At 33.6% G+C, this 23,465-nt stretch overlaps 1 long non-coding RNA gene across 1 annotated transcript; it reads right to left on the bottom strand.

Moving 5' to 3' along the window:
• Positions 1-17,859: 17,859 nt before the first annotated feature.
• On the bottom strand, positions 17,860-20,990 carry LOC117974881 (uncharacterized). The gene is made up of 3 exons (XR_004665043.3): positions 20,907-20,990; positions 20,687-20,805; positions 17,860-18,269 (listed from the first exon to the last, which is right to left on the bottom strand). It is a non-coding gene; the product is annotated as an uncharacterized LOC117974881 (long non-coding RNA).
• Positions 20,991-23,465: the final 2,475 nt, after the last annotated feature.

Here is a 23,465-nt window from a genome sequence, read left to right as displayed (position 1 = left end):
TTCAAAGGGAATGCTTCCAGTTTTTGCCCATTAAGTATGATATTGGCTGTGGGTTTGTCATAGATAGCCCTTATTATTTTGAGATACATCCCATCAATACCTAATTTATTGAGAGTTTTTAGCACGAAGGGTTGTTGAATTTTGTCAAAGGCCTTTTCTTCATCTATTGAGATAATCGTGTGGTTTTTGTCGTTGGTGGGACTGTAAACTAGTTCAACCATTGTGGAAGTCAGTGTGGCGATTCCTCAGGGATCTAGAACTAGAAATACCATTTGACCCAGCAATCCCATTACTGGGTATATACCCAAAGGATTATAAAACATAAACATGCTGCTATAAAGACACATGCACAAATATGTTTATTGCGGCACTATTCACGATAGCGAAGACCTGGAACCAACCCAAATGTCCAACAGAGATAAACTGGATTAAGAAAATGTGGCACATATACACCATGGAATACTATGCAGCCATAAAAAATGATGAGTTCATGTCCTTTGTAGGAACATGGATGAAGCTGGAAACCATCATTCTCAGCAAACTATCGCAAGGACAAAAAACCAAACACCGCATGTTCTCACTCAGAAGTGGGAATTGAACAATGAGAACACATGGACACAGGAAGGGAAACATCACACACCAGGGCCTGTTGTGGGGTGGGGGGAGGGAGGAGGGATAGCATTTGGAGATATACCTAATGTTAAATGAGGAGTTAATGGGTGCAGCACACCAACATGGCACATGTATACATATGTAACTAACCTCTATGTTATGCACATGTACCCTAAAACTTAAAGTATAATAAAAAAAGATATACACTGTCAATTTTACAACAACCCTAAAATTAAAAAAATCGAGTTAACAAGCCAAAAAAGAATGAATTGGAATTATTAAGAAAGATACAGTCGATCTAAAATAAGGCAGAAAATGTGGATAAGGAGAGTAAAGAACTGAAGAGGCAACAGAAAACAAGCAGAAAGACTACACACTTAAGCATATCAATGAAAATTTGAAACATAAATCATCTAACCAGAGGTTCACTAACATTTTCTGAAAAGAGCCAAATAGTAAATATTTTTAGCTCTCTGAGCCATATGGATTGTGTTGCGACTATTCAACTCTGTCATTATAGCATAAAAGCAGCCATACAATATGTAAATGAATGGGCATGGCTTTGTTCCAATAAAATGTTATTTATGAAAACAAGGCAAGCAATATTTGGCCCATGAATTATATTTTCCCAAGCGTTGTTCTAAACACTTTAATTAAAAGACAGAGCATTAAAAAATAAAAACAAGTATGACCTATATGCTGTCCACAAGATGCAAGCTTTAAATACAAACTCACAAATAGGTTAAAAGGAAAGTGATAAAAAATAGAAATTTCAGAAAATGTTTATTTCAGAGCAAGTAATATTACCCAAGGCAGAAAAAAAGTCATTTCATAAGATAAAGTCATCAAAGAGACCCCCAAATTATAAATATTAATGGAATAATAACAGAATTTCAGAATATATGGGGAAAAAAACCTTATCAAATAAAAGGAAAAATTAACAAATATTCAAATATACTTGGTGCTTTGAATAAATTGTTCTCAATAATTAATAGAATGATAGAAAGAAAAATCATGAAATATGTAGAATACTTGAACATTATCAACCAAATTTACCTATTTAACATTCATGGGACACATCATCCCAAAACAGCAGAGTACATATTCAACTCAAAAGTACAGGGAAAGATATACCAAAATTTGAAATTTAAATTGTATTTCAATATATTTTAAAATACTCAACTCAGACATGTTCTCTGAATTAGAAATCAGTAACAGAAAGATTTCTAAAGGTCCTTCAAAATCTTTGGAAACTAAAAATGACAATACTAAAAACCTCGTGGATCAAAGAAGATATCAGATGGAAATTTGAAAGTATTTTGATCTGAATGACTATGAAAATACAACCTATCACTCTGAGAGAAATTTATAGCACTAAGTGCTATTATACCAAATGCTTAGAAAGGAAGTGAGGTCACAAGTTAGTGACCTCAGTGTCTACCTTAAAGTAACAGAAAAATAAAAGGAAATTTATTCTAAAGTGAGCAATACCAAGAAAATTATAATGATAACAGAGCAAATATTATATAAAGAGAAAATAGAAAAACAATGCTAAAATTAATGAAACCATAAACTGATGCTTTGAGAAGATGAATAAAATTGATAAAAACCTTAGCCAAACTTATAAGGAGAAAGAAAAGAAGACACACATTAGCAGTCGTGTAAACACAACAGAGCCTACAGATATTTAAAAGATAAGAAAGAAATATTATAAATAAATTTGTAACAATATATTCAACAACTCAGATATTGTGGACAAATTGCTTGAAATGCACTAATCGCAAAAGCTCGTTCAGGAATAAACAGATAAAAAGAATATCCCAATGTTCATTATATAACTGAGTTAAAAATCTTCCCATAAAGAAAATTCAAGATCCACATGGATTCACTGATGGCTGCTAGCAAATATTTAACAAGAAGTAATACCAATTCTAAACAAATCTTTCTGAAAAATTCAAGAAACATAATACTTCCCAAGTCATTCTGAGACCACCATTACTCTGATACCAAAATCATATAAAGTACTATGAGAAAACTATAAACAATAACCACAATAAACACAGATGCAAAAAAACATTTAAAAATTCTATCAACTGTAGTCAAACAATAATAAAAGGATAAAATATATGACCAGGTCGTACTTAAGAATATAAGGTTGATTTAACATTCAAAAATCAAAATTCTAATCTGCCATATTAACAAGGACACACACACACACACACAGCCCTATGATTGTCTCAATAGATGCAGAAAAAATCATTTGCCAGAATCTAATATTTACTCTTGATTTAAAACAAACAAAAAATAAAATAAAAAGCTCTTAGAAAACTAAGAATAAAAGATAACTTAATAATGGGGACCTACCAATAACCTAAAACTGGCATCATACTTAATGTTATGAGACAAGGATGTCTGTTCTCAGTCCTCCTATATAGCACTGTACTGAAGTTTCTAACCAATAAAATAAGGCATGAATAACTCCCATGATACTTAAAAATTAGTAAAATTTTATTTGCAGGAGGCATTAATATATATGTACAAAAAAAATGTAGGAGGATAGGTCCTCAGATGACCTTGGCTGACCCAGTTTTTCCTCTATCGCTTGCAATTCCAGGTTAAGGTACCAAAAATGCAACATCCTGAAATAAGGAGGAGGTGTTCAAACAATCCAGGTGGCGTCTTCATTACTTGGGGACCAGATGAGCTGTGACAGTTGTGCTGAGTGATTGAAGTGACACCCAGGTCATATATACCCAGGGTGGAGGGCTTCTGGGGTCCTTCATTTGAAGTGTGACATGGGACAAGAGCAGAGGAGACTCCATCCACCCTAGCCAGCTTTCCTGAGACTTGAGGACCGACTTGACATGAATCCTAGGCTTCTGCTTATCTTTGATGCCTCACTGTGAGTAGTAGACCTGCTTTATGTAACTTGTGTGATTGTTTTGTATCATCAGATTTATGCAGTTGGGAGAGATACTGGGGTTCCTCTTTGGCTCCTCTCTACTGTCTTCATTATGTTAGAATGACTGCAGCAGCCAGGTCTACTCTAAGCCCCCACTAAATTTATGAACCTTTGCAAGAAGCTACTGGGATAAGTGACTTTTGCAAAATTTCAAGATATGACATCAATATACAAATATCAATTATACTGTATCTTTAACAATAAATAGCAAGAAAATTGATTTAAAAGTAATATTTTCATAGAATAAAAATAGAATTTGCTTTGAGACAGGTAGAATATACGCAAGATCTGCACATTTAAAACTATGAAAAATTGCTGACTGTATTTAAAGATCTAAATAAATAGTGAGATTTTACCATGGCACAGCTTGCAAGCACCCAATAATAAGATACTAATTTTCCCCACATTTATCAATAGATTCAGAACAATTCCAATCAAAACCTCATCAGAATTTTTTTACAGAAATTAATGCTTCCATTCTAAAATTCATATGGAAATGTTAAGTATCTTGAATAATTGAAATATCTTGGGGAAAAGTAACCAAATTGTAGGCTAGCAGTACCTAATTTCAGGACCCAGAAAGCAATACTCAGCAAGAGGATATAGTTTTGACTTAAACATAGATGAGTAGGTCAAAGGAATAGAATAGAGAATCCATAAATAGGCCCGTATATATATGGACAACTTATTTTTGAAAATGTTGTAAAGACAATTCAGTAGGAAAAGGTAATTATTCTCCACAAATGGTGCTGGAACAACTAAAAGTCTGTATATATAAAAAGAACTGAAATTTGTACCTTCCACTATATATAAAAATTAACTCTAAATGCATCATAGTTGTAAATGCCAAGCTAAAACTATAAAACTTGTGAGATAAAATTGTAAAAGGAGCATATTTTACCTTGATTTATGCAAAGATTCCTTACATATAGCAGCAAAAGCATAGTTCATTATAGAAAACATTGATGAAATGAACTTTCTCAACATACAAACTTCTTCTTTTAGAAAGTAAACAAAAAGATGAGCCAGAGACTGGAAGGAAATACTTGCTAAGCATATTTTCTGTATCCAGAATATATAGGCAAACTCTCAAAACTCACCAAAAAAATTTTTGAAAATGGCCATTGAATTTGAAAAGACACTTTAAAAAAGATTAATAATAGCAAAAAGCACATGAAAAGATATTCGGTATCATTAGTCATTAGGAAAATGCAAATTAAAACCACAATGAGATACAAGTTCACACAATTGGAATGGACACAATTAAAAATACTGATCATTCCAAGTATTGGCAGTGCTGCAGAGAAGCTGAAACTCTCATATCCTACTGGTGAGAATGTAAAATGCAACAACTAGGTTGGAAAATAGTTTGGCAGTTTCCTAAAAGTTAAACCTACACACGCTATATTATTTGGCCATTCTGCTCTTAAATGTTTACCTCTAAGGAAAGAAAGCTTATGTGAATTGTGCACATATATTCACGGTAACATTATTTTTAGTAACTGAAATCCAGAAAAACAATGCAAATATTAATCAACAGGTAAATGGATAAACAAATGGTGATACAGTCAAGTCTTGTTATTTTTGTACTCCATATCTATGAATCTGGCTATGGGCTAATTATTTGTAACCCCAAAGTCAATACTTGCAGAGCTTTTGTGGGCATTTGAGTGTACGTGCATGCACAGAACTGTGAAAAATTTGAGTCACCCACCAAACACTTTCTCAATTGAAGATGAACAAGGCAGATGATGCTCTTTCTTCTTGTTTCAACTTTCATGTTGTCTCCTTTTAGCAGTATATTTAATGCCATGTTTTTGCATTTTTGTGCTTTTTGTTGGTAATTATGCTGTTTAAAATGACACCCAAGCACAGTGCTGAAGTGCTGTTTAGTGATGTGCCTCATAAAGTTGATACGCTTATTAAATAAGCATCTTTCAGGCATGAGTGATAGTGCTATTGGCCAGGAGTTCAGTGTTAGTAAATCAACAATATGTATTTAATAAGGTGTCCATAAACATAAACCAACATAAAACAGGGTTATGTATTGATTTGGTTGAGGTAAATATTGAAACCAAAAGCTGGCAGAAAATGATTCAGGATTTAATTATTCCTTGTTTATGGGAACTTTACAGAAAGTAACTAACTTCAAAAATGGGAATCCACTGTATACTCATACAATGGAATACAACTTAGCAATAAACCAGAATGAATTCTACACATAATATAAACCTCCTAGTAATTACACTGAGAGAACGAAGTCAGGGGAAAATAAGTATATTTTATGATTCTATTTATATAAAACCCCAGAAAATGCAAACAAATCGTGACGAAGCAGGTAAGTAGTTGCCTGTGGAAAAAGTGGGGGTGGGAAAAGAAGAAAGAGCTATATAAAGAGGTGATGAAAATATTGCTATCTTGATTTGGATGATGGTTTTATAGATATAAACATGCATAAAAGTGGCAAATGTTATGTTTTAAATACGTAAATATATATATACATCAATTTTTCTTCCAAAAACTTTTCTAAATATAGATTGTTAACAATGGCCTTATGTAGAAACAAGAAAGAGAATTATGTAACTATATAAAGCCTACAAGAAAAAATTGAGGATGTCTGTATAATATGTGAATGTAATACACTAGGAATAAAATTTCTAACTCTTGTTGGAGTACATTCTTTTGTGCTTAATTATCACCAGTTTTTAATTTTGTTTCCCTCTTTTTAGTGTCCTGTCATATTATCAATGCTTCTTTGTTTCTTAGATGTCCCCACTGAAGCATAGAATGTTCTTAAGCTTAAAAACAATTTCTTCATGATAATTCATCATTATGATGCTTATACTAATTTGTTAATTTTCATGAAAAATTGCAATGTTAGCCACTATGATTATAGCATACAGAGTTAAATTCCATTGTTAGACAAGAAAATTAATAAAATCTTTATGCATGCTTTTTCTCTTATATTTCTGATTGTAATAAATAGGAATAATGACTTTTGTTTTCTTAAAAACACCACAGAGATGCTATTTAATAGTATATTTCACCTCTCTTAAATGTTATTGGGTTGGTAGTTAAATATCACATGTTGTTTAAATGTCAATAAAAAGGCTATTTGATTGATTACCAGTTATAACAAACTAATTCTATAATGATTCTTTAATAAGAATATATTTAGACACTGTGTCATTTTATTATTATATATTAATCATTATTATATGACTCATGTTTATTTGACTGTATATTTTTAAATGAAGAAAAATGTAACCAAATTATAAATTAGGAAGTATAACATATTTAGTGTACTTTTTGTCAGCAAATGAACTACGACTACATAAAAATGATTTTTACATTATCATAAATACAACTTTATTGTTTTTCTTGGTGAACGGTCAAAAAATATGTAATGGTGGTTTCTCAAAGAATTGATCACATTTTCCATTAAAATCAATGTGGTTTATGCCATTAATAATTAAAATAAAATAACAAAGTTACTCAAAAAGGTATAAACTACTGATTCAGAATTTTGATTCAGTTTTTCGCATGCATACTTTTTAATTTCATTTACTGAGGAAATTTTTCTAATATAAACCCTTAGCCTTCCTTATGATGTTTTACCTTTTTGAACTATTTTTTGCTAAATCCAGTTTACAATTTATAGTATTTATATTCTGATTGGAATGGTTGCAAAGTTTTTCTACTAGTAGAAACATACAACACTCTTGACTAATTCATGAATAATTAAGAGATTAATGCACCATTTTAAACAACAAATTATGATAATTCAATTCGGCAATATATTGATTCTAGGGAGGCCTATATATAATTTCTGGATTTGATCTATGGTATATAAATTAGTGAACGTTTTGATTAACTTAAGCATAAGGGTAATAATCATTTTGCTATTGTCTGTTGGGTCATTTAATTCTTACTTAGCTTAAGAAGGTAACCTCATTTTCATCTAATCTTTTGAAAATACTTTAAAGCAATTTAAGATTCAATGCAATTCTTATTAGAATACCAAAAACATTCTTCACAGAAATTTTTTTTAAATCCAAAATTTAAATGAAACCACAATGACTCTTAATAGCCAAAACAATCCTGAGCAAAAGAACAAAGCTGGAGCTATCATAATACTTTCTGACTTCAAAATTTACTACAAAGTAACAGTAATCAAATTAGCATGATACTGGCATAAAAACAGATACATACACCAATGGAACAAAAAAGAAAGCCCAGATTTAAACTCATGCATTTATAGCCAACTTGACTTCAACAAAGGTGCCAAGAACTTACAATGGGGAAAGGACAGTTTCTTCCATAAATGATGCTGGGAAAACTGAATAACTATGCAGAAGATGAAACTGGAACCCTATCTCTCACCTTACACAAAAATCAAATGGAAAATAGATTAAAGGTCTAAATATGAGACATGAAAATGTAAAACTACTGGAAGGAAACATTGAGGAAATGCTTCAGGACATTGGGCAAATAAATTTTGTGTAAGGACTCAAAAGCACAGGTAAATAACACAAAAGTAGACTAAGAGAATTATATCAAGCTAAAAAGCTTCTACATAGAAAAAAAAATCAGCTAAGTAAAGAGAGAACCCACAGAATGGAATAAAATAGTTGCAAACTACCCATCTGACAAGGGATTTGTAACCAGAATCCATAAGGAGATCAAACAAGGCAATAGCAAAAACACCGAATAATCTGATTAAAATGCAGGCAAAATACCTGAATAGACATTTCTCAAAAGAAGCCATACCAATGGTCAGCAAGTATATGAAAATAAATTGTTCAACATCTCCAACCATTAGAGAAATGCAAATCAAAACTATACTGAGATATATATAATCTAACCCTAGTCAATATGATTTTTATTAAAAAGATAGGAAATAACAGCTCTGGCAAGGATGTGGAGAAAGGAGAACCCTCACACACTGTTGGTGAGAATGGAAATGAGTAGAACCACTGTAGAGAACTGTATGGCAATTCCTCAAAAAACTAAAAATAAAACTACCATATGATTCATCAGTTTGTATGGTAGTTCCACTAAGTATATATCCAAAAAAATGAATCATATATAAAAAAGATACCTGCACTCCCATGTTTATTGTGGCACTAGTCACAATACCTAAAATAGGGAATCAATCTAAGTGCCCATTAATGGATGAATAGATTTTAAAAACTTTGTTATATATAAACAATGAAATATTATTCAGGTATAAAAAAGAATGAAATCTTATCATCTGGAGCAACATGGATGGAACTGGAGGTCATTATGTGGATTAAGCCAAGCACAGAAAGGCAAATATTGCGTTCTCACTCATACATGGAAGCTCAAAAACATAGTTCTCATAGAGGTAGAGAATAGACGGTGATTACAGGAGACCAGGAAAGGTAGGGCAGGGTGTATGAAGAGAGATTGATTAATGAATATAAAAATATTGCTTGATAGAAGAAATGAAATCTAGTGTTGTATAGATTAGTAGAGTGACTATAGTTTATTACAATCTATTGTATATTTCAAAATAGCTATAAGAATTTTAGTTTCTAATGTTGAAAAAGACAAATATTTAAGATGATGGATATCCTAAGTACACTGATTTGATCTTTACAAATTATAAGAATGTATTTAATTATCACATGCACCCTGAAACTATGTACACTTATTATGCATCAATGTAAAAAAAAATTAGTGTTCTTAATAGGCCAAAGTGAAACCGTTCTTATAAACTTCATAAAATTAATCAGGGAAGAAGAGACGTGGAGAAATAAACCAAGTTTAAAGCATATTCAGGATTAATCATTAGGTCAGCTTGCTCTCTGACCTGCTTCCTCATAGTTGTTTGATGGTTGTTGTTCTAGAATCACGTAGATTCAAGATTATAGTTCCTCTTTACTACTCTAGAGATAATTTGAATGTTATGAAACACTTTTATTCCCTTTGGGATATTCTTTCATGTCCTGCATACCGATGAATCTATTGACGTCAACTGGTCTGAAGAACCCCCACCAGGAGGTGACTCACCAAGGAATGCAGTTTTCTCATTCTGAAAGTTTCATCCCCCTTACCTTAATCAGTCAACAATCCCAATTTTCAGCCCGTCAGCCTCTATGATCCTCTGAAAAATCCCAGCCCAGAAATCCTTGGGGAGATAGATTTGACTGTTTCTTCCCATCTCCTTACCTGGTGACCTATGATCATTAAACTCTTTCTCTGCTGCAAACCCTGCTGTCTTAGTATATTGTATGTTACTGTGCAGTGGGCATATAAACCTGTTGGTCCTATAACAAAAGTTATACAATGTAACTTTGATATAGACTAAAAAATGGATGGTAATCATTTTATAAAAAGCCTATTTGATGAAAGGGGAAAAGCTTTTTCAAATTTTATCAAATTTTGTGATTTCTGTAAAAATGAATATTATTGTGATTGTATTGTTTATTGCCTAACCTATTACATATCCACTACTCCTTCTTGCTTTTTACACTCTCTAGACTAGAAAGGCTATGTAATAATTTTTCCCACTTCTGAGGTGTACCATGTGACACATATCTGATCGATAAAATGCAATCAGAAGGCTACTGAAAACTTTTGAGGAGGGTTTTGCATTTTTTAAACTAGAAGCTGATGCAGTTGGTACCAGTGAAGCCTGTCCTCTTGTTTTAAACTCACACATGAAACCTAGAGCTGCTACAACCTTCATGTCATTAAGATGGAAAGGAAGAGAGAAATACAAGATTCTAGGACCAGTATCACTGGGCTTTTAAACTAAAGTCACAAGATGCCTACTTCCTTATTTCATCATCTGTAAAAAATGCTGACTCCTATTTGTTTAAGTAACTGTGAGTTAGGATTGATTCTAATTGATGTATATGTTGTTACAGCTAGCTAAATGTATTTTTTAACAGGTGTGTGTTTTTGTTTGGTTGGTTGTTTGTTTCAAGTTGTCCCTTTCAATGAGCATTCTTTAAAAAAATTACATGACAGTATGGTTAGATTTATGTTGTTTGTAAAAAGCAGAAAATATTGATTTTCTACTAAAATTCATAACATAAAAAGAGCAATCAGGTTAACTAAGGTCAGCAGAATTAGTGTTACCAGAATAATTCCACATGCTATCAGAAATGTATAAGCTAATAAAATAAAGTCTTATTTTATGTAACAAGTCCAAATTTGGTGTTATGTCATAGATATATAAGGAACATATGACCATACTAAAATTTTTCTTTAAAACAGAAAGCTCACACCTGTAATCCCAGCATTTTGGGAGGCCGAGGCAGTGGAGCACAAGGTCAGGAATTCGAGACCAGCCTGATCAACATGGTGAGACCCCCGTCTCTACTAAAAATACAAAAATTAGCCTGGCATGGTGGTAGGTGCCTGTAATCCCAGCTACTCAGGAAGCTGAGGAGAATCGCTTGAACCTGGGAGGTGGAGGTTGCAGTGAGCCAAGACCACACCACTGTACCCCAGCCTGGGCAAAAGAGTGAGACTCCGTCTCAAAAAAAAAACAAAAACCAAAAAAAACAGAAAGGCAAATATTTTATAGTTATATAATTATATGTATATGTTGATACATGTCGTTTCCCATTCAATTTTTGCTTCACTTCATAATGACTATTGTAATAAGTCAAATCTGTACTCTAAAAATTTTATTTCACAGGCTTACAAAGGTAAATTTTTTAAATAAATGAAAAAACAAATATATAAAATGATAATAACTGAAATTTATTATGTGCTTTTTATGTTCTGGATGCTTGAGCAAATGATATATATGTATATATAAATCACTTAAAAACGTATGAGTTAAGTACCAATATTATCTCCATTTCATAGATGAAGAAACCAAAACACAAAGAGATAAAGTAACTTGCCCAAGTTCATACTGTGTTAACTCCTGGAGTTAAATTTAAACTCAGTCATTTCATCTCCAGAGCCTGTTAGCTTATCTTCTCCACAATGTTTAATTTCTTCTTTGTGCATAGATGGGATATTTGTGGTAGAGGAATTATTCATAGTCCTAGCACAGTCTTGAAAGACAGAATGCTTGGAAATTTTGAAAATAGAAACAGTTGGGGGTTCAAAAGAACTTGCCTTCGCCAATGGACTATTAGAATTGGCAACTGACCTTCTCTGTTAATGTACAAAAAGGTCTGAGAAAATTATGCAGAATGAATAAATTCTTGCTAGCATTTATCTCTATTAATTCAAGAAAGCTTTTTTTAGTTTCTTAGTGACTTCCTAAGGGACACAGTCAATTAGAATTTAATATTTTCTCCCTCCTTTCCTTCTTTACTCTTCCTTTCCCTCTCTTCTTTCTCTTCCTCCCTTCCTTTTTTCCTTTCTTCCTTTCCTCTTTTTTCCCCTCTTTCTCTCCATTCTTCTTTCTCTTATTCCTTTTTTTCTTTCCACTACAAAGCTTCTGGGAATTTGAAAAGGAATTTGGTAAATATTACACAATATTTTATTATTTTTTAAAAGAGGAAGAAAAGAGAACCAAGTTGTCCTAAAAATGTTTACATCTGCTAACATTTCACAAATTTTAGAAGAAAAAAGTTATTTATGTTGTGACCTTATAGAATAATTAAAAATTCTATGACTTAAATTTTATTTTAAAAGGTTGAAGTTGGTATGCTTCCTGGAAGAAGAAGAAAAATAAGGACATTTTTGGACTGAGAGAAATAGGCAGTCTTGAAAGTCAAATGGTAAATTTGAAAACCCATAAGGAATTACACCAGTGATTCATTAATAATGAATATTTAGTGTTTGAATATAGGCTCGAATTGAGAAAAGAGATAGCTTGTACAGTGGATGTAATAAAGTTGTTGGTGGCCTAATATGTTGCGAGTGTTTGTCACCTACAGCAATGCATTCTTTAAAGATGTCTAACACAAAAAAAATCTCCCAAGCGAATTTATTGACTAAAACCAGTTCCACAGAACCAATTAGTATCTTACACAGCCTGCCCTGCAAGGCTTATGAGGCCATCCATCACCTGTCCATTTAACTATTTAGCATTTGTTCCAGCAATTTGTCACTGTGTCAGAAAGCTAGCATTTCAGAATGGGAGTTTTTGGTTGAAAGAAATCTAACTCAGATACTGCGGATATTTCTCCTTTAATAAGACTTACAGAAGATTTATGTTTCTATTATATTTAACCTTAAACATCTTATCTGGAGGGTGAGGTTAATGCTTTGTACTGCGGATATTTCAAATTTAAATCAATTGTTTTATGTGAATCTTAAAATATGCAATACAAAATTAAATTTCAGCAATTAAGAGTTAACATCACTTAGAGTGCTAACATCACAATGCAGTTTATCTCACAGCTTCTGGGATTACTTTTTATCATTTTTCCAATTCAATCATTTGCTTTTATATTCTTTTCTCATACCTTTCTTAATTTCACAGTACCAAATGTATTATATTGTAGTTACCACTATGCAAAAAAAAAAAAAAAGTCTGCGTTGCTTTTAATATTATGCCACCCAGCTAGACTTGGAAATGTAGACATATTTAACGGTGGAAAATTTGCTGCAACATTTCAATTAAATTACATGTAATTTACAAACAAATGTGTACCCATTTCAAGCTTGGTTGTTGATTACAGATAATAGTCAACTGCTTAATTTTTCTCTCAGAAAATGCCAAACAAATATCGTAACAGTATAATTTTAAACATGCTGGCTACTTGGTGTAGAGAAAATTACCCAGAATCATGCAGCAAAGAGCTGTAGCAAAACATAATTTGTGAAATGATTCCACATAGTACAACCATTATATAAAACAATTCTATATAGTTAATTTTAAAACTCAGACATTTTACTGCTTTAGGCGTGCTAACTTCCTGAAAAGTATTCCGATATCTAACCTTTAAATTTGATCTAAAAATATAATGCATCTTTTTACGGTGGAAACAGATATGTAGGCAGCCTGTTTTCCAACTACCCTATAGGTTCACCTGATTAAGATTTCTAATGCAAAAGAAGAAGCAAGATGCTGGGGACTCAAATGCCATCTCTGCATCCTGAATGTTGTTAGCAGATCCCATGGCATTTCTCACAAACTTTCAATGTGTGCTTGTCACTAAGCTCTATCCCAGAGATAAAACAGAAAATGTAAACTCCTGTGGGAAGAGAGTTGAGTAAAAAGTTTTCCTGAAGCCCTCAGAGTAATGTGTTCTGTCTATTACCGAAGCTTCAATCAGCAATTTCATCCCTCTTACCTAACACAATTCAGACTTTGACATGGATGGATGTTAGGTTGGAGTAAGGAATGCACAATATAAATGTCTATGTATATGTGTGCATCCATGCACATGTGAGGGTTCAAAACTAATCTTCACGTTTAAGACATTGCTAATTCCATCATCCCAAAATATTCGTGTTTAATATTGTGTGTTGCTATTTAGAAAATATACATAACTTTATTTTAAAAGGGTAGAAAAAATAGGGAAATATTTTCAAGGATTATTAGTTTAAATTTTTTGTATATCTGCAAATACATATGACACATATATTACATTTCTGCATTATTTGAAATTTTTATTTTCAAAATAAGGCTAGAAAATAAACAATGTAACAGAGTTTTTTTCACTGTTGACTAAAATAATAACAGCAAGATATTCCCTTAAGCACTTGTTAAATAAAAAGTAGATATCTGACAAAATTGTTTAGGTTCAATTCTCACTGAAGAAGACTAATAGCTGGGTAAGCAGGCTGAAATAGAATTCAGGGAAGAAATACTGGTGAAGAAATTCTTGAGAAATTGTTATCTTATGAGTAAAAGGGATGGAGAAACTAGAAAGAAAGAAAAGGGTGAGAAATAGCTGAGCTAATAATGAACTGAAGCAAAGTCAACTGAAATGTCCTGGGCAGCTACAGAAACTCCAGAATGGGGAGGATATATTGTGCTGATGACTAAAAGAAGTAATAACTGTTTTTGTTTGTTTTGGCTATGCTGTTGTTTTTGTTTCAGAGAAATTAATTTCCTATGTGTAATTACAAGATAGTTTGGTTCTCTGATGAGCTCCCCAAGTCAGAGTAAGTATTAGAGTTTAATAAAAGGAATTGATCATGTTAAATCAAATCAATAATATAAATATTGATTGATTTCTGATACTATTTTAGACATAAGACTTGGAAAAATTATTTTCTTCCACATGTCTTATTAGATTAGCCCACATAGCAGCTACAAAGAAGTTATTTCTGAGTGGAAAAGACTCCCTTGTTTATTAATTATAGTAACAGTAATAATAAAAATGATAGCAACTGCCTAACTACACTCCAGTACTGTTCTTTAAATATCATAACTCATTAATCCCTTCAGTCTAAAAGTCAAGGGATTTGTCAATTAGGACACCAGTTTCACAGTTTTGGGGCGAGAATTTAAGCCCAGAAAAAGCTCCAGTGCCTATCCTCTTAAGCACTAGATTAAACTCCTCTTAACAACCTAAACTATTTACAGAAAGAGGGAAGCAAATACTATTTATTGAGTGCTTTAATTTTCAGATGATAGTCACTTTATAGGTCATATTTCATTTAATACTTCTCAAAATTCTGTAAGGTGATTATTATTGTCCCAGTTAAATTAAAATAAAGTAACTTATTAGTGGTTATAGCATGCTAATTGGCAAAGGAAAGATTAGAGCTCAGGTCTTTCTGACCTTTTAAGGTGCAAATTTGTTCGTGTTTTCAACGAGTGAACAAAATATTATTGCCTGTAGACAGCCTTGGTTTTATTTTTAATTCCATCTATAAGTTTCCTAGTAGCTACAACCTGTATGTAGAAGCATAAGTTAACATGATGGATACCCAAATATTTTACTGCGATAGAAAATGTTTGGGCTATATAGGCACATATATTTCTCAAATATGGTTTATATAATTTAAAGTATAAATTTATAAATTTTTGTTAAAACTTGGAAGAAAGTAGGCACAATATAGAAATGTAGATTTTCTTTCTTATCAAGATCAATTTGAGTGGCCATCTCTAGTTTCTTCAAAAATCTTCAAGAAGGCAGAGAGAAATAAATGTTCTTCATGAACTATATGCAATGCAAGCCTTAATTAAATAATGAATATATAGGCATGAATGCAAAACTATTGCCTTAGAGGAAATAGTGATATTGTTTTAGGGAAAGCAGAAAGATAGCTCCTTGACGACTTGGATTCTCTCCTACTAAGCATGTTATCTCCAGAACTAATAATAGTGCCTGTCACATAGTATATACTTGACTGACCATTTGCTAAAAAAGAAGACTCAGCACAGTTATGGCTAAAGGACCTGGAAATGGTTAAACAACATCAATTATTAAGTGTACCAATTTAAAGCATGCTAAATGCTCTATTTGTTCATGGGGCACTTTTTAAATTTTGTTGAGTAGGGCGGGAATGGGGGAGAGATGTGAGAGGAAAAATTGGTGTTCTAATGTCTTAATAGTGATCATTCAAATCTATTCTAGAAATCTTGTGGCTGCTCACACTACCACTGTAGTGCCACATCACTACGACCAATTAGATGGAAAGGTTTGTATAAAGTAATTTGCAATGAAAATGCTTAAAATTCTATTTGAAGAAAAAGCAGAGCAGAAAGTGCTGGATATGATCTAGAAATAAGCAGAGAAAATTGTGTGTGATTGTGTGTGTGTGTATTAATGGCATATATATATATATATATATATATATATATATATATATATATGGCTGAGGAGGCTTTAAACATCAATGCTTTCCCCCTCCCCCTATAAGTAACATTTGACTTAAGCCAGAGCTAATATTGTCAAATGAGCAAACATTCATAGATAAATGCCTCACATCTGGCAATGTGAAGTTAGCTGACATTTACTTGGTACAATGGAGCAGGGATTAAATCAGATAGAATCTCACAGGATCTAACATTGGTACATTTTTCTCTGCAGTATTTTAGTTGTTTTTGAAGACAAGCCGAAAAATTCATTATTAACTAGGAGGTGAAAAGAGGAAATCATATATTATTTATATTTTTCACTTATTTTTCTTATTATGTCAATAGGTACATATTGTAACAAAAATGGAAAGCACAGACGTGAATTGTAGATAATTTGAAAAGTGCAGGAGCATGTAAACAAGAAAGAAAAATAGGTCATAACTCCTAATTCAGGCACAGGCACTCGTAAAATGTTGATGTTTTTCTCTACAGTATTTTCTATGTGTGCAAAGAGAAATAATAGATATGGTGAAAGAAATACGTACATAGATAAATGGAGAAATAGATGGCAGATTTACATGTATGCATAAACATATTTTTAAAAACTAAAATCAAAATTATATAAAGTTTTTGTGAGATGCATTAATTGCAAATATACACTGAATATTTTCTAATATCATTTCATAGCATTATGAAACATGTTTAGCTATTGCATATTATTTCATTACCATCAATTTATCTTATAACAAGATGCCATTAAGGGTCATAAGAAAATTTACAAATTCAATTTATAATGATCACCTTGATTATACCTTAGAGCATGAAATGTTAAGTACATTTAAGAATTTGCAGTTATAATCTAGGCAGATTATGTCAGTGTTCTAAACCACTGCTGTGAATGTGAAGATGGAAAAATTTGAAAAATTAAGCGTAAGAATTATTTAGGGAACTGGGTAGATGGTTGTTGGTGTTTCATTTTGTTTGGGAATTCAAGAAAAGTTACACTGTTTTTTGCAGTAAGTCACATGAGAATGATCATTTCAATTGATTCAGAAGGAGAATCAGATAAATAATAGAAAGTCTTGGTGAATATATAGTTTAAATTAAGAAAGATGTCACCAACTGGATAAAGAAAAATTAAAGAGGGAGGAAGCCTGAATGAGGAGAGAATACAGCATCTAGGAAATAATTCCTTACATGATTTTAAGGAGAGATATCATAAGACTAAGTTTAAAATGTCAAGGAGGATAGAAGGTTATAATTAAGGAGGACATTTTTGATAAATATAAGAGAATGCATGTAACGTATATCAAATTTTTAAGACATAATTACACAAGAAACACTAGTAATTCCAAATCCAACAGAAGTATTGGACCACCATCAGAACTGTTGAATGAACTCATGTTTTTTTCTTCTTTCCCACCTTCTTAGCCCTTAGAGTTAAGTATTTATGTAATTTTTAATTTATTATTACCTTGTTTCATTAAACATGTGTTTTTACCAAGTAAATGCCTTCTCTTGTTCTACTTAGCATCTATTCTAGTCCTACAATCATACAAAAACTTTATGCTTTTGACTAACATGAGGAAATCATATATTACCTTTTTATTTTCCTTATTATGTCAATGAACATAATAAGAAAATACAATACGTATAGTAACAAAAATAGAAAGCACAGAAGTGAATTGTAGATAATTTTAAAATAGCAGGAGCATGCAAACAAGAAAGAAAAGTAGGTCATAACTCCTAATTCAGGAACAAACACTCTTAAAATGTTGATATTTTTCTTTACACTATTTTCTATGTGTGTAAAGAGATATAATAGATAGGTGAAAGAAACAAAAATAGAGATTGGAGACACTCTCATCCATCATCTCTTCTGAAAGGGTAGACACAAAGTGTAACAGTCATGGTAACCATCTCAACTCCAGGAATTCCAGACAACATCTCTTCTTCCTTAGTTATGGATACAGCTTCTAGTGATCTTTGGATGATCTATGAGAGTAAAGTTAAGCATTACCAGAAAGCCTTATTCCAAATAAGAGAGAAATTTATTTCAGCAAACATACATAGAAGAAAATACATAAATGGATAATAGTTTGTTTGATAGAAATATAACAGAAATATACTCTGGTAATGCAGTTTATATTTTGCAATTGATCAAAAGGCTATAGTTGATATTTATTGTTCCCTTTGATATTTACCTACACCTTTTTTTCCATCACCCTCAGGTAACATCTCAGCTGTTTAGAATTATCTGCTTCATGGGGTAAGTTAAATTACTTTTGAAGGACCTGAGTCCATTATGATCTGCATTTATTGGATTCCTGTATTTTTCTATTGACATCTACCATTTACCATGGAAGTTTCAAGAGGTACTCAGGAAAGCATTTAGATTCCATTCATAGTTTACCCTACCTCTGTTGAGCGCAAGCAGCCTTATTTCCCTTTGGTATGTGGAATCAATCATTCTGTCCTATCTTTGGTTCAATGGCATGTGGATCTTGTTGTCACACTCAACATAAAATAGCAAGACCAATGTCACAAGCCATATTGAAAGTTTTTCTCCAATAAGAACTAATAACCCTAGATTAAAAAAAAAATCTAAGACTGTGAGAAAAGAAAAAAAATATTTTGTGAGCTAATAGTTAAGTGATTTAGTAAGAGGGACCATGCACACTTCCTCTCCTTACTTTTCAGACTTGTGTATTCTGATTATGAAAGAAATAACACCATATATTACATTGTGTAGGACAGTACCCACCTTCACTGGACTGTTTTAGCAGGTGCCATAACTGAATTTTCAATAAGCCATTTCACCATTCTATTAAAAGTATTACAGGAAGAGAAACTAAATCTGTATAACTTTCTCCTTCCATAATCTCCCACCAAGAGCCTGATTGATCTCCCAAAGCAAGCACCATGTCATAGGTTCCGCATTGGCCTTTGATTTTAGGTTTGGCACAGGCGTAATTCTTCCATTCATTGCTTGGCCACAGTCTGCAGGACAGGTTTGGCAGCATTGTATCCTTGTCTTCAAAGCAGCATGTTCCCTTTTGGCCCAGGATGTGTCTAGAAATGTTAACTGGAAGCTATGATATGGAAAGGGTGACTCACAACTCTGATTGTTGCCCTACCTTCCTGTGTCTGATTTGGTATCAAAATGATGCACAAAAAAGTCCTCTTTCCTCTCCTCTCCTCAAGAGGAAGAAAGGGTCTGTTTTGAAGCCATGAGCTGTGCTTCCTGGGGTAGGGGTAGGGGTAGGGGTGGTGTAAGTATTGCCTTAGCCATCCTTGCTGGTGCCTCAGTAATTCGTGTGCCTTCAAAGTCTACTGGCTCTGAACTCAGTTCAGCACTAGGACTTACCTAGGAGTTACAGTCCTTGTGGCTAAGACTACTTTTAAAGTTTATTTAGGGCCTGATATAGTTTGGGTATGTGACCCCTCTAAATCTCATGTTGAATTGTAGTCCCCAGTGTTGGAGGTGGGGCCTAGTGGATGATGATTGCATCATGGGGGCAGATTTCTCATGAATGGTTTAGCACTGTCCCCTTGGTGCTGTCCTCATAATAGTGAGTGAGTTCTCATGAGATCTAGTCATTTAAAAGTGAGTGGCACCTCCCCCCACACTCTTGCTCTTGCTCCTGCTTTGGCCCTGGGAAGAGTCTGCTCCCCTATTGCCTTCCTCCTTCATTGGAAGCTTTCTGAGGCCACAGCAAAAGCAGATGTACAGCAGCTGCATCTTGTACAGCCTGCATAATTATGAGCCAATTAAACTTCTTTTTTAAATTAATTACCTAGTCTCAGACATTTCTTTATACCAATGCAAGGGCTAATACAAAAAATTGGTACCAGGAGTGGGACATTGCTAGAAAAATGGCTGAAAATGTGGAAGCAACTTTGGAATTGGGTAACAGGCAGAATTTGGAAGAATTTGAAGAGCTCAAAAGGAGAAAGACAGATGAAGAAAAGTTTCTAATTTCTTAAAGACTGATTAAACAGTTGGGAGAAAAATGCTGATAGTAATATAGACAGTGAAGTATAGGCTGCTGAGGTCTCAGATGGAAATGAGGAACTTATTGGAAACTGGCACAAAGGTAACATATGTTACGCTTTAGCAAATAACTGCATTGTGTTCATGTCCTCGGGCTCTGTGGAAGATGGAAATTTAGAGTGATACTTTAGGGTATCTGGTGGAAGAAAATTCTAAACAGCAAAGCATTCAAGATGTGACCTAGCTGCTTCTAACAACCTCTGCTCTAACATGGGATCTAGGAAATGACTTAAGGTTGAAATTATATTTAAACAGGAAACAGATCATAATTGGAATATTTGCAGCCTGGCCATGTGACAGCGGAATACATAGCTCTTTAAGTAGTGGTATTCAAGCAGGCTGTGGAGCAACCACTTACTAGAGAAATGTGCATAACTGGAAGGGAGCCAAGGGCTGATAGCCAAGACAATGCAGAAAAGGCCTCAAAGACACTTCAGAGATCTCCCAGGCAGCATCTCTCATCACAGACTCAGATATCTAGGAGGTAAGAATGTATTTGTGCGTTATTCCCATGGTACTACTCAGCCTTGGGACACTTTTCCCAAATCCCAGCCACTCTGGCTCCAGCCTCAACTCACAGGGGTCTGGTTACAGCTTAGTCTGCAACTCCAGCACCTGAAGGTGCAAACTGTAAGCCTTGACAGCTTCCATGTGGTGTGAATCCTGCAGATGGACAGAATGCAAGAGTGACAGAGGCTTAGCAGCCTCTGCCTAGATTTTGTGGGATGTATGAGAAAGCCTGTGTGTCCAGGCAGAAGCTTGCTGCAGGGGCAAAGCTGCCACAAAAAACCTCTACTAGGGCAGCGTGGAGGGGAAGTAGAAGGTTGGAGGTTCCACACACAATCCCCATGGAGCACTGCCTACTGGAGCTATGGGAAGGGGGTCATCATCCTCCGAATCCCAGAATGGTAGATCCACCAGCACCTTGCACCCTTCCCCTGGAAAAGCCACAGACATACAACTCTAGCCCATGGCAGCAGCCATGGGGGCTGAACCTTGCAAAGCCACAGGGGTGGAACTGCCCAAAGCTTAGCATCCCAAACCTTACACCAGTATGCCCTGTATGTGGGACATAGCGTCAATTGGGAGATTATTTTAGACTCCAGGAGTCTCAAAGGTCTCTCTAGGGAGCACTAATTTTCTCTAGGTGTATTTCTGTTTTTGATGTTCCATACATACCCATTGTGCTTGTTATTTTCATCACTTTGCCCCACCCTCCCTGTTCTGGGACATATTTTTTTTTCTTCACATCACTTTCCATAGTATCAACGCTGTTATTTCCTTTTCTTAAGGTATCAGACATTTTCCCCTGCTACTGCATTTAATTTAATTTCAATATTTCCCTATCTCATCCGTCTCCACTTTATTTCAATCTGACTCTCAGCGAGAAGTTTTGTCGTATGTCTTTTGTCTTATCATTCCACATTTCATCTATTACACTAGATCCAAGTTACATTTAATTACATTGAAAACACGGACAGATATATTCTAACATTTTTCTTTTTTCAAAGCCCCCTTTTATCTTATCCTTGAATGATATAACCATCCTTTTTTTGTCATTGTGGAATTTTTTCATAGGTTAAAAATGAGGGCTTTTTTCTTCTCTGTTTAATAATATTAACAATAGAAAGATCTATTCAGAGATATAATTTGCATCAAATGAAAAATTTCTTCTATTTCTTATCATCCGGTAGATTGCTGTTAGATTCCACATCCCAGGCATACTAACACAGAGCCCTGTTTCACACCTAGGTTCATGAAAACTTGACATTTGCCATTCTAAATGCCTAAGATGAAACTGTCACCCTAATTTTTACCAGGCTATAATTGAAGAAGTTGCTCAGATTTGTAGCTCTAAAAATAAGAAACTGACTAAATTTGAGTTTTTAAAATGTGAGCTACAATATAAATGTTTATATATTAATAATCTTTCTTCCTTTTTTATAATTTCTATAATTCTTCTGGCATTATTTCTTATTACAGAATCAGGGAATCAAAACGATAAAATCAGTAGCTAATGAACAGGACATTTGAGATTGCAGAAAAGATGCCTTTGAAAGATGATGAAAACTGGAACAATTGTTCATTTTCACCAGGATGGGCATCAGGGAACGGAATCAACAGAAGCCAGAAAACTAGCACTTGAAGACTTATGCCTTATAATATTTGATGAAAAGATCAGAGGCAGAGAGTTCCAGAGGAGAATAGACCAACATTTTTATATTAAGCATAAAGTTACTTTGCAGTTTTCAATGTGCTGGTGATGCCTCTCTTCTTGCACATAGGATGGCTCCATTACTTCCAGGCATCACATATAGGAACAACAATTTCTGCAGTTGTCAAGGGGGTGCTTTCATGGATGAGTCTTTATTATGTAAGAAAACATTTCCAGCATTTGTTTCCATTACATACATTTCAACAAGAAAAACGAAGAAAGTATGTATTTCACATTTTCTGCCTCTTAGATATAAGCCAGACTCTGTGAGGAAGGAAGAATGACACGCACTCAGTTTATGGGGATATGTCACATACCACTAGACATTTATATGTGTTTTCCTGGGACCCAAAGGAAATGTTCAAATTTATCATCTCACTCTGAACCTCCAGAACAATCCCCAAACTAGTCAACAGTCTAACAATTTCCAAAGAAGATGTTTGAATCTGATCGATTCAGGATTTTGAAGATTGAAGTGTAGGTGTGTCCTAGTGGTGTGACATATGCTAATCTATTATCCTGGAAGCATGTTTTGGTTGCTATTTGAATTTAATATATCTAAAAAATTTCAAGGAATCTTGAACTTACCTCCAAAAATTTACTTCCTCAAATTAAAAAAAAAAAGACTCTTATGACCAGAATAACATAAAACCTAGTACAGGAAAAAAGCAAACCTATCTTCATATTTTATGACTCATCTATTGCTTTGCTAAATGGTATCTCTAATTCTTGCTTATGTCATTAAATTATCTGTCAGATCCAAGCATTCCTTCTCATTCTAAGTCCATTCAAAACAGAAATGTTAAGCCGTAGAAGTGGTTGATATAAAATTGCACTATCAGTTTGGAGATATAGCTACCTGAAGTTAACCAGCAAGAAACCCTAGAATAACCTAAAATAGGAGCGTCATAGCTGCGTCTCA

This window comes from Pan paniscus, chromosome 1 (genome assembly GCF_029289425.2).
Source record: "Pan paniscus chromosome 1, NHGRI_mPanPan1-v2.0_pri, whole genome shotgun sequence".
Taxonomy (NCBI): domain Eukaryota; kingdom Metazoa; phylum Chordata; class Mammalia; order Primates; family Hominidae; genus Pan; species Pan paniscus.
The sequence above is the reverse complement of the archived record's forward strand: the minus strand, read 5'-3'. Positions and strand labels throughout refer to the sequence as shown.